General features: G+C 47.0%; 1 long non-coding RNA gene across 1 annotated transcript; it reads right to left on the reverse strand.

The window, feature by feature from the left end:
• Positions 1–6,812: 6,812 nt before the first annotated feature.
• Positions 6,813–11,250, reverse strand: LOC119975177. The gene is made up of 2 exons (XR_005462674.1): positions 10,837–11,250; positions 6,813–7,135 (listed from the first exon to the last, which is right to left on the reverse strand). It is a non-coding gene; the product is annotated as an uncharacterized LOC119975177 (long non-coding RNA).
• Between the last annotated feature and the right edge of the window lie 1,778 nt (positions 11,251–13,028).

A 13,028-nucleotide genomic window follows, 5' to 3' on the forward strand; every position in this document is an offset into this window, starting at 1 on the left:
AGTTCAGTCTCCACTTTGGTAAGTAAAGTGTATGGACTGGGCATGCCCTGAAATATTTGGATAGGGTGTTGGGATCCACATAAATATTTGCCCTTGATCCCTTTATCCATCAAAGGCCTTCTTGGAAACCTCTAGGTATTTATCAATGACCTCGTACAGTCCATAGTTGAGCTGCATTGTTTCATCCTGGGTCACTGTCTATAGGGAGTCTGCACTTTTCCTCATGTCTGCGTGGATTTCCTCCTGGTGCTCTGGTTTCCTCCCACAGCCCAAAGATGTGCAGGTTAGGTGGATTGGTAAATTGCCCTTAAAGTCCAAAAAAAGATTAGGTGGGGTTATAGGGATAGGGTAGAGGTGTCAGGATAGGGTGGAAGTGTGGGCTTGAGTAGGGTGCTCTTTTCAAGGACCGGTACAGACTCGATGGGCCGAATGGCCTTCTTCCGCACTGTAAATTCTATGATCCTCAACGGGCTAATAGACTTGCAAGGCCCGGGCCTGAGGTGGCTATGGCTTCCGGCCTGGGTGACATGCGTACCGGTGATTCTGGGAGCCATGCATGGGTCATGTCCTTTGACCACACTGACAGCTGCCTCCTAGGTACTTCTAGGGTTGTCCGGCCGTCTTTTGAGATGACAGAATGTTCTGGCTGAATGTTGAGTTGGTGGTGGGTGAGGCTCATGGGAACCTTTGCTGGGAATGCTGGATTTTCTGTATAAGGGTCCTCCCCACCCCCTCCCCCACCCAAGCCTGAGAAAGCTACTGTCCATCATCACTTGGAGCTCTTGGGGCCCCTTTCTCAGAGTTCTCCAAGGTAGTGCTGATTCTATAGCCCTTTTGAGGTCCAGGGTGGGTTCTGCCAACAATTTCTTTGGTATCGCAACTTTATTGATCCCACACACGAGCCGGTCACGTAGCATCTCGGTCAGTTGGCCCGCTTCCTTAGCATAGCCTGGAATTCTTTCACGGGTTCCCCAGAGATCCTCCCATCCATGTTGCATCGATAATGTTGGAGTATTACAGATGGTTTTGGGTCATAATGGCTCTTTATTAAACCCACAAGCTTGTTGAACATTTTAGTGTCAAGGGCTGTAGGATACGTTAAACTCTTAATAATGATGAGTGTCGGGGTCCCAAATGCGATCAAAAGGATTACTTTCTCTCTGTCATCCCCTTCTGCGTTGTTAGCGTGGAAGAAGTAGCGCATACATTCGGCACACTGGGCCTGGTCCTCCCCGTCCACATCATAACGCTCGAGCTTCCTGCCCACAAACCAAGTTTATATGTTTTGATCCTGTCCACAGCTGGAGGGGTATTGGAGGGAGGTTTACAGGGTAATTTCGAAAGTGGCACATGTGAGACTTGAGCCTGGTCCTCTGGAGGCCATATTCGGGGTATCGGATCGGACGGGATTTGAAGCGGGTGCTGAGGCAAATGTTTTGGCCTTCGCCTGGCTGATCGCCCGAAGGCGGATCCTGTTGGGGTGGAGGTCAGTTGCTCCACCCTGTGCCCTGGCAGGGTGGGGGGATCTGTTGGAGTTTTTAACACTCGAGAAGCTGAGGTTTGAGTTGAGGGGAAGGGTGGAAGAGTTCTACAATTTATAGATTCATAGAATTTACAGTGTAGAAGGAGGCCATTGGGCCCATCGAATCTGCACCGGTCCTTGGAAAGAACACCCCACCCACACCCAGACCTCTACCAGTAACCTCACCTAACCTTTTTTTGGACACTAAGGGCAATTTAGCATGGCCAATCCACCTAACCTGCACATCTTTGAACTGTGGGAGGAAACCGACGCACCCGGAGGAAACCCACGCAGACTCGGGGAGAACGTGCAGACTACGCACACACAAGCCGGGAATCAAACCTGGGACCCTGGAGCTGTGAAGCAAGTGTGCTAACCACTGTGCCCCCCATTGGCTTTGTTCATTATGCACTTTCAAGAATTGGATGACATCGAACATTAGGGTTGGAGGTTGTGGGGGCGTTTTGGACTGTGTATGTTGTTGATGAATACGTCTGGGTGGATGGTGGATTCCTGAATCCTTTTCTTTGATGTCTGTATTTAAAATGTTGGGGGCTGTTTGGGGGTTGGTGGGAGGAGGGGTTGTTGACCAGGGGTTTGACATTGTATTGTTATTGTTCATTGTTGGTCGGTTTAAATTTGGATGAAAATGTGAAAAAGGAGGAGAATAAAATATTTTTAAAAAAATAAGGCTTGAGCTTCCCAAACAAGGGCATTTCCGGGTTTTTCATTTTGTTTTGTTTCTGACCGGAGTTGTTGCCAGGGAATTTCAAGAAGGTTGTTGAGAATCCTGTGCTTGATCCTTGTCACCTCTGTGACTGGCCAAGGTCAGCCAGTGCCCAGCCAATGCTCTTGAGGCCCTCAGCTGTGACCCTTTGTGAATGGATCAAGCTCCGGAGTGCTGCAGTACATCGGCACCCACCTGTGATTGGCCTCCCTGTCCTCCCCCTCAGCCATTAACAGCACAGTGTGCCCCAAGCCTTGGTCTTCCTGACCCATAGCTATAACTTCCTTCCTCAGGCCTCCTACCACAGGAGCCACCCTTTCACTGTTGGCCTGGGTGCCAAGCATTGTCACCAGCATCTCCTGGAGGCGGTTGGACTCCTCCAGCTGTACCTGCAGTCATTATAAATTTGCTGACATCTCCTGTAAATCCTGTGCCTGCATCTCTATCAGTGATGGGATCATACCTTCCAAAATTGCGGCACACACCGAAAGACGAAAGCCATGGGGTGAGATCCTGGGAAGCATTGGTCCGTGGGAGATGGGTGACTCACTTGTTATCAGGACACCTGCGTTGTATTGGACTCTCACTTGCTTGCCACATGTCGACCTCCATCGCAGCCACCACCCTCTCCTCAGCCTTCCCTGCGAGTTGCAGGGCCCTCTCCCCTGAGCAGGTCTGGACTCAAATGTTAATGATTCCCTTCTTCTAGTGCCCACGCCTATTATGGGCTGTCTAATCCTTGGGGACAGAGAAAGGACATAGTGAGATGCTGGGGGATGGGTTCAATGGAGGGGGGGGGGGCGGCGACAGTCTGTCGCTGGTGGCATGTGTGTGCAAGACTCCTGGCCAAAGAGGACTATACACGTGTTGGGCTTTTGTGGAGGGTGGGTTGTAAGGGCGATGCAGGCAGGTGGGGTGATGTTGGCCTCTAGGGGATTGGGGGGTGAGGTGAGGAGTGAGGGAAGGGAGTGATGCCAGGGGCACAGAGGTAATGACTCACCCGGGTTTCGCTAAGGAGGTCATTCACCTTCCTGCATTAGGTGCTAGTCCTCCTGCTGAGGCTGCCATCACTGACAGCCTCTGTCACCTCTTCCCAGGCGCTGTTGAGAAGAGTGGGCTTGAGTCTCCAGCCCACCTTGAGGAAGATGGTATCCCTTCTCTCCTCAATGGTGTCCAGCATTCGGTCAATCTCGGACTCACGGAACCAGGAGGCTAGTGTCAGTGCAGCTATTGTCCCGGCTGGAATGACAGTGTGGGGTGAGTGGAGCGCTTATAGGCAACTCGAGCTTGACAGGCACTTTGAATGCGAATCCTGGTGCTAACAGGGCTGGGAATCACTCGCGTTTTATTTGGACAGGGTGCTGGCTCATTAGCATGACCTGAATTTTGAATTTCCCCCCAGTGGAACCACAAATACGAAACCAGTGTTTCTCAAACTTTTTTTTCCGGGACTCACTTTTGCCAACGCAGACCTTTGCGACTCATGTCACATTCGCTTACCTTTAATGTGAAGGGGGCGTCTGCTTGGTCCTCACAATCTCACTTGAATCAGGTTCAAAGGAGCAGAGGGCAATGTGCATATCAGGTGCAAACTTCAGCCAGTTCCCTTGTGCCGTTTTCATCTTCATGAAATCGAACCTGCCCATGTAGGTTGTCGTGAAGGGCATTAGCTACAAAGCGCTTGTTTTATTTAGCACTGATACTCCTGGGAGATGGTATTCCAGAATGCTGACAGTCTCGTGGGTTTTTTGCTATGATTTTAATGTGGTATCATAGATCAGCCACAGCAGCGTAACCTTTTAATTTGGAGTCAGCTCTAAGTTAATAACTGATTCTGGGGTCTCAATGTTAAAAGGAATTCTTCATCAACCACTTCTCTTTCAAAATCTGAAACTTCTCCTCTCATTTGCCAGTACTTCCCTGCATATAGCACACAGGGGCTTGGCATCCTTATTTATATTGACGCAATTGACAAAACCATACCTCAAGAAATCATCTTCTCCTGCTTTGTTCCCGACTTAAGTTTTTTCTTTGTATGCTGTTAACCAGAGGCCCTGACGATCTGTACAAAGCTAACAGTTGCACTGCTCTTCCCTGCCCTACCTGCCCTGCTCCAGAGCAGCTCTCTCTAGCAGATTTAGTTGTGAGGGCCTGTCCAATAGGTACACTGTCTATTTGAGTCTCTGGCCGTCTCTTACTTTTAAGAACATAATCCATGTTCACAGTCCTCTTGCCAGCAGCTGAAAAATGGAAACAACTTTGCTCCGTGGTTTGTCGCCAAAAGCACGTCCTTGACATCAGGTGTATGTGCTCTTTTCTGCTGCTTCTGGCTGGAAGACACAACACAGCCTCATTTATTTTCATTTGAAAGGCGGCGGCGGCCGCCGTTCTCAATGTTAAAGCCGGTCGCGGTCATTGATGCTTCTCCCAGGGATCGGGAAAACCACGGGAATGGCACGACCGATCACTCCACAACCCTCCCAACACTCGCCAGCAATCCAGTGGTTGAGACCCGCACGATTCACTTCTGGTGGGAAAACATACCAAACGGAGAATCCAGCCTGTTGTGTGATATTTGTTTTGGAATGTTGCTGATTTATTTGGAATGTTATGTGATATTTGATTTAGAATGTTGTGGATGCTTCTTGAATGCTGTTGATTGTTTGATTTCAAATGTTGCTGATTGATTTAGAATGATGTGTAATGTTTGATTTGGAATGTTACTGAATGTTTTAGAATGTTGTTGATTGGTTTAGAATGTTGTGTGATTTTTGATTCGGAATATTGCTGATCATTACAGAATATTGTGGGATGTTTGATTTTAAATGTTATGGATTCTTTTGGAAAGTTGCTGATTGTTTTAGAATGTTCTGTGATGTTTGATTTGGAATGTCTGGTTGTTTGCTTTAGGATTTTTTTGACTGTTTTAAAATGTTACTTTGATGTTTGATTTAGAATGTTGGTTGTTGTTTGAGTTTGTTGAGGCTTGTCTCTGCTGCTGTGGTGCAATTTGTCACGGCTGCTAAAGTCCGAATGGAGGTTTTTGGGGCAGATTGTTGGATGTGGACTCTCCTGAATCGTCCACAACAAATTCGAAACTCTGAATTTAAAAAGAAAATTCTATTTTTCCCTTTGTGTTTACAAAGCATCAACGCGGCCGGGAGATGCCTCAGGAAGAACTGTATAATTGTAATAACACTGAGTTAACACAGTGTGGTGGTAGTGTGTGCTCTACTGAATGCCCTCTTCACTTATTTGTCTATGTGTGTCATTAAATTTTGTTGGTTTATATATTCCTGTGTCTTTGTTCAGTGTCTCCTGGCTTCTGAAGGTTTCTGCGTCCTTGGACACTTATCGACCTGTTTTTAGGGGTGAAGGCAGAACATTGTAATTTCTTTGTATGGGCTAGAGGGCTTGGCGAGGGTGGATGATGGATACTGGTAAGTGTTAAATGATGCCTGATATGATGGTAAGATGGGGCAGCATAGCAACACAGTGGTTAGCACTTTTGCTTCACAGAGCCAGGGACCGGGGTTTGATTCCCGGCTTGGGTCACTGTCTGTGTGGAGTCTGCACGTTCTCCCTGTGTCTGCGTGGGTTTCCTCCGGGTGCTCCGGTTTCCTCCCACAAGTCCCAAAAGATGTGCTTGTTAGGTGAATTGGACATCTGAATTCTCCCTCTCTGTACCCAAACAGGTGCAGGAGTGTGGTGACTGGGGGATTTTCACAGTAACTTCATTGCAGTGTTAATGTAAGCCTACTTGTGACAATAATAAAGATTATTATTAGTATGTGTGGAGATATAGCCTATTAGTTTTTGCAGCTCAGATAACTCATGCCACTGGAGGTACATAGAAAAATACAGCACGGAACAGGCACTTCGGCCCACAATGTTGCGCCGAACTTTTGTCCGAGATTAAGAACAAATTAATCTACACCCCATCATTCTACCGTAATCCATGTACCTATCCAATAGCCGCTTGAAGGTCCCTAATGTTTCCGATTCAACTACTTCCACAGGCAATGCATTCCATGCCCCCACTACTCTCTGGGTAAAGAACCTACCTCTGACATCCCCCCTATATCTTCCACCACTCACCTTAAATTTATGTCCCCTTGTAATGGTTTGTTCCACCCGGGGAAAAAGTCTCTGACTGTCTATCTATTCCCCTGATCATCTTATAAACCTCTATCAAGTCGCCCCTCATCCTTCTCCGTTCTAATGAGAAAAGGCCTAGCACCCTCAACCTTTCCTCGTAAGAAGTAGCTGTAAATCAGGTTGTTGTGAACCTCCCTTGTATGCATTGCCAAGGCCCTAGCCCTAGCTGGTGCAGGTGGCTACTCTCACACCTCCTGACTAGCCCCCGACTTCACCCCAATTTCATCCAGACCCCACCACCCCTGATGACCCTCTTGACACCCACACCGCCCCTACTAAACTCGAGACTCTCCCTATCCCCCGTACCTCTTCTGACTATCCCTAGAAACTTGAAGTATCCGTTTTCTTTAAAAAGAAAGTGTTTAAACCAGTGACAGTGTGTCCACAAGAATATTTGACAAGTCATCCGCTTAGACAGTTTATTGGTCCAACAGAAAAGTGTCTGGAATCAGTAACGCCTGAGATCCTGCTTCTATCCCCAGCTGAGCAGGGCTGGATCGATCGCTGGTCCTCTGAGAGAGACAGTCCGCAGCTGCCTCTTCCTCTGGCACCTCCTCCTGCACATTTGTGTCCTGCTCCTCACCCAGTGGCCTCCTATTTAAACACACAGGAAGACCCAACAAGGGGCGAGTATCTATGCTGATGGAAGGCCAGCTTCTTCAGTTTCTTGCTGCTGCTCCTGGGCTGTTGCTTGGGCGGCTGAAGGTTCCCTAGACGGATGTCTGCACCTGTGAGAGACATGAGAAGTGATCACGAGAGCTCGTCTCGGAGAGCAGAAACCTCCGCCAGAGGTGAACAGCTCAGACCGAACCCCTGGAAACCCCTTTGCTTTCCTATTCCTGCTAAACTCATTCACCATTGCTTTACCACTGCATTGTGTGAGGTTGCAGGCAGCACGGTGGCACAGTGGTTCAATTCCGGTCTGGGGTGTCTGTGTGGAGTTTGCACATTCTCCCCATGTCTGCGAGGGTTTCCTCTGGCTGCTCTGGTTTCCTCCCACAGTTCAAAGATGTGCTGATTAGGTGGATTGGCCATGATCAATGTGGGGGCTACAAGGATCGGGCGAGGGAGTGTGCCTCGGTAGGGTCCTCTTTCAGAGGGTCCTCTTTCAGAGGGCCTTCATGGGCCAAGTGGCCTCCTTCTGTTCTGTAAGGATTCTATGTTCTACCAATAATGGTTCATTTATAATGCAGTCTTATCCATTGTTCAACAAATAGACTCCATACCAACATGATCAAAAGTAACTTAGGTTTAAAGAGACTTAAAAACAATCTGTAGTTTCAAATTGTCAAATATTCAAGCCTCAGCGTACAGATCTTTTTTTTAACAGACGCATCTGAAATTTCTTTTTTTTAAATAAATTTAGAGCACACAATCATTTTTCTTTCCAATTTAGCCTGGCCAATCCACCTAACCTGCACATCTTTGGGTTTGGGGGTGAAACCCACGCAGACACGGGAAGAATGTGCAAACTCCACATGACAGTGACCCAGTAGTGTGATGGATGAATCTGCCACCAATTAGAACATAGAACAGTACAGCACAGAACAGGCCCTTCGGCCCTCGATGTTGTGCCGAGCAATGATCACCTTACTCAAACCCACGTATCCACCCTATACCCGTAACCCAATAACCCCCCCCCAACCTTACTTTTTTTTTAGGACACTACGGGCAATTTAGCATGGCCAATCCACCTAGCCCGCACATCTTTGGACTGTGGGAGGAAATCCATATACACCACATCAACTGCTTTACCCGCGTCCACCTGTTTGGTCACCTTCTCAAAGAACTCAATAAGTTTTGTGAGGCACGACCTACCCTTCACAAAACTGTGTTGACTATCCCTAATCAAATTATTCCTTTCTAGATGATTATAAATCCTATCTCTTATAACCCTTTCCAAGACTTTGCCTACAACAGAAGTAAGGCTCACTGGTCTATAGTTACCAGGGTTGTCTCTACTCCCCTTCTTGAACAAGGGGACACAATTGTTATCCTCCAGTCTTCTGGCACTATTCCTGTAGACAATGACGACATAAAGATCAAAGCCAAAGGCTCAGCAATCTCTTCCCTAGCTTCCCAGAGATTCTTAGGATAAATCTCATCCAGCCCAGGGGACTTATCTATTTTCACACTTTCCAGAATTTCTAACACCTCCTCCTTATGAACCTCAAGCCCTTCCAGTCTAGTAGCCTGTATCTCAGTATTCTCCTCGACAACATTGTCTTTTTCCTGCGCGAATACTGACGAAAGATATTCATTTAGCACCTCTCCTATCTCCTCGGACTCCACGCACAACTTCCCACTACTGTCCTTGACTGGCCCTACTCTTACCCTAGTCATTCTTTTATTCCTGACATACCTATAGAAAGCTTTAGGGTTATCCTTGATCCTACCTTCCAAAGACTTCTCGTGTCCCCTCCTGGCTCTTCTTTGCTCTCTCTTTAGGTCTTTCCTAGCTAACTTGTAACTCTTGAGCGCCCTAACTGAACCTTCATGTCTCATTTTTACATAAGCCTCCTTCTTCCTCTTGACAAGTGATTCAACTATTTTACTAAACCCCGGTTCCCTCACTCGACCACTTCCTCCCTGCCTGACAAGTACATAACTTATCAAGGGCACGCAGTAGCTGTTCCTTGAACGAGCTCCACATTTCAATTGTGCCCATCCCCTGCAGTTTCCTTCCCATCCTATGCATCCTAAGTCTTGCCTCATCGCATCATAATTGCCTTTCCCCCAGCTATAACTCTTGCCCTGCGGTATATACCTATCCCTTTCCATCGCTAAAGTAAACGTAACCGAATTATGGTGACTATCACCAAATTGTTCACCTACCTCCAAATCTAACACCTCTCCTGGTTCCTTACCCAGTACCAAATCCAATGTGGCCTCGCCTCTTGTTGGCCTATCTACATACTGTGTGAGGAAACCCTCCTGCACACATTGGACAAAAACGGACCTATCTAAAGTACTCGATCTATAGCGTTTCCAGTCAATATTTGGAAAGTTTAAGTCCCCCATAACAACTACCCTGTTACTTTTGCTCCTATCCAGAATCATCTTTGCAATCCTTTCCTCTACATCACTGGAACTTTTCAGAGGCCTTTAGAAAACTCCCAACAGGGTGACCTCTCCTTTCCTGTTTCTAACCTCAGTAGACAAGTCCTCATCAAACTTCCTTTCTGGCACCGTAATACTGTCCTTGACTAACCCCCCCCCCAGGATATTGGTACCCCTCTGGTCTAGGTGTAGACCATCCCATTTGTAGAGGTCCCACCTACCCCAGAATGAGCCCCAATTATCCAGGTATCTGAAACCCTCCCTCCTGCACCATCCCTGTAGCCATGTGTTCAACTGCTCTCTCTCCCTATTCCTCGTCTCGCTAGCACGTGGCACGGTTAACAACCTAGAGATAATAACTCTGTTCTAGCTCTAAGTTTCCACCCTAGCACCCTGAATTCCTGCCTTACATCCCTATCCCTTTTCCTACCTATGTCGTCGGTGCCTATGTGGACCACGACTTGGGACTGCTCCTCCTCCCCCTTAAGGATCCCGAAAACACGATCCGAGATCGATCAAACATATCATAAATGCACAATGTAAAATATAAACATAGATATCAGGTGATGCATTTGGAAGATAGTCCTGCAACTGTAGAGAAGATGCATAGAATAACTGTGATTAAATTGGCCTTTCATTGGAAAAAAAGAATTGGGTACTCTAAGCTTAAAAAAAATATTTTAAATTTTAATGTAGAAGATGTTTTGTTTCACAGCTCCAGAGACTCTGGTTCGATTCCCGTCTTGGGTCACTGTCTGTGCGGAGTCTGCACGTTCTCTCCGTGTCTGTGTGGGTTTCCTCCGGGTGCTCCGGTTTCCTCCCACAAGTCCCGAAAGACGTGCTTGTTAGGCGAATTGGACATTCTGAATTCTCCCTCGGTGTACCCGAACAGGCGCCGGAGTGTGGCGACTAGGGGAATTTCACAGTAACTTCATTGCAGTGTTAATGTAAGCCTACATGTGGTACTAATAACAATTATTATTATAATTATTATTATTATGAGAGTTCAGTTCAGTTCATAAGAAGGCCATTCAGAAGTCTGGTAACAGTGGGGAAGAAGCTGTTTTTGAACCTGTTAGTGCATGTTCTCAGATATTTGTACCTTCTGCCTGATGGAAGAGGTTGGAAGAGAGAATAACCTGGGTGGGAGGGGTCTTTGATTATGCTGTCCACGTTCCCAAGGCAGCAGGAGGTGGAGACAGAGTCAATGGATGGGAGTGTATTTGGTGAGTGCGAGCAGTGAGGTGGTGAGGAGATGTGGAAATGTATGCAAGAGCGAGTGGTGATGCCCCTTGATGTAACCGTGAGTGAGCTCCCTGTGGATGTGTGATGGGTGTGTGAGTGGTGACAGATGAGAAGAGTGACTTACCCTGGCTGAACAGATCATTCATCCTCTTCCAACACTGGACGCCCGTCCTCCTCTGCAAGAAACAGGAGCGAGCGATTACCAGTGCTGCCACTGCCCCCCATGCGGGGTTGGTGAGCTTGCTGGAGGGTCTCCTCCCCGCCTGCGGGTACAGGAGATAGCGTCTCTTCTCTACGGGATCCAGCATTCCGGTGAGGTCTCTCTCCCAAAACCCAGCTCGGTGGAATTAGGACAAGTGTTGGGGAGACATTTAAATGGAGCGTCCACTGATTGGGTCTCTCAGCTGATGGTGGAATGGGCGAATCAGGTTCCACCCGCCACAGAGGCAGAGTGAATCCAGTTTTGTTTCTAAGTATGTAAAAATACGTAGGGAAAAGCTACCAATGCTTCCGAGTGGGCTACACTCCGCTTTTCACACGCAAATTGACAAAACAAGTCGGAAAAGTCTGCCCTATCTTTCTCCAATTTATTTCAAGACAGGAGAAAAAATAAATCCCCCCTCTGCGCCCCCCCCACCCCGAACACACTGAAAGAGATGGTTATCATTCATAACAGCTGTCCAATCTATTTAGCAACGTCCCAATAAAGTATCATAAATAATATACAATTGGGGCCAATGTCTGAGGGGTACAATAATTTCTTAGAAATCTGGGACCATTCTGGGTAAACTAATTAGACTTTACGTGAAATGTGGCGGATTTCACTCATAACTCGGGACTAATGATTAACTTTTGTTCCTTAAACTGAAACCAGTTCGACCAGCTGTTGGCAGCAGAAACAATTGTTTTATTGTCACTGCAGAAGTAACTCAAAATATAGATCTAACCATTGGTATCAATTAGCAGCTTGGGTGGCAGCCAGACCTCACTAACAATAAACTGATTCTTCACGGTCAGGGCCAGGGGGTCCACCTCTGTTGCCTTTATTTCAGTGTCAGAAAATACAGCTCTGTCTTATCGAAAAGAAATATACTGCAATTAGTTTCATTCACAGCAAAAAAAGTAGTGTACAGTAGATATAAGGGCAGATTTTATAACAGATGAGACAAGTTTCACATTTTATGCTGTGTTCATTAATTGGGCGTGTAAGTGGTATTTTGTATATGTTGAAGAGGGAAGACAAAAATTCATTACTTCGGTATGAGAGAAGGGAGTTGGCGTTTGAAAGGTATACCAAGGTAAACCGTAAGGACCAAGTTACCTCACTCCTGTAACTGTATCATATGACCTGCGTACAGCAAGTGCAGGAAAATCAAATGGGACCCTGTAAGAGGGTACGATCCATGCCACCCTCTGTCCCACGCTCAATTTCCTTCTTTCTCTATTACCAGGTGACCTAAATACCCAGAGTCCAGAAACAAGAAAACCTGCCCAAGATCATTCCAAGTGAAATTGTCGGGGAGAAATGCCCCATCAGCTATAGCTGCGGGAAGGAAGAATTGATGGGCCTTGTGTATCTTCCTGGTCCTCAGATTGTTCTGAGTTAGTGTCCCTTTTAGACACCCTGGGGTTAAAACTCATGAGGGGAGCAATTCATCGTGGACCCTCCTCAAAAACGGGTGATTCAGTTTCGTCCACCTGTTGTACACCCATTGTACGCTTGTTGTATGATATTCAATTCCACTGAAGGGAATGGAAATAAAATACGAGGAGGAATGCTGTCGATTTACAATTTCACACGGTCGATATTACTCTCTTTGGTCTTTTGATCTTTCAAAGAGGCGTCTGAGAGCTGATTCCCAGTCCAGATACCTGGGAAACGCATTCTAAATTGTACAGCCCTGTCGATCCTGAAAAGGTTTCCTTGCTCATGTTCGACCTGATGCCATAAGATGTTGAGGAGTCCCAGGGTAATTTCCTCCTCACTGTGTCACCACCTCTGTTGGGTCTGTCCTGCCGGTGGGACAGGACATATCCAGGAATGGTGATGGCAGTGCCTGGGGCATTTTCTGAAAGGTATGATTTTGTTGCTTAACTAGTCTGTGAGGCACCTCTCCCAATTTTGGCACTAGCACCCAGACGTCAGTAAGGAGAAATGTTCACGTTCGACAGGGCTGATTTTGTGACCAGTATCTAGGTCAATGTCAGGTGATCCTGCCGTCTTCATTCCTTTGTGACTTTGTAGCGGTTTGATAACACTGAGAGCCTTGCTCGGCCATTTCAGAGCAGGTTAAGAATCAAACACATGTAGGCCAG

This window comes from Scyliorhinus canicula, chromosome 12 (assembly GCF_902713615.1).
Source record: "Scyliorhinus canicula chromosome 12, sScyCan1.1, whole genome shotgun sequence".
NCBI lineage: Eukaryota > Metazoa > Chordata > Chondrichthyes > Carcharhiniformes > Scyliorhinidae > Scyliorhinus > Scyliorhinus canicula.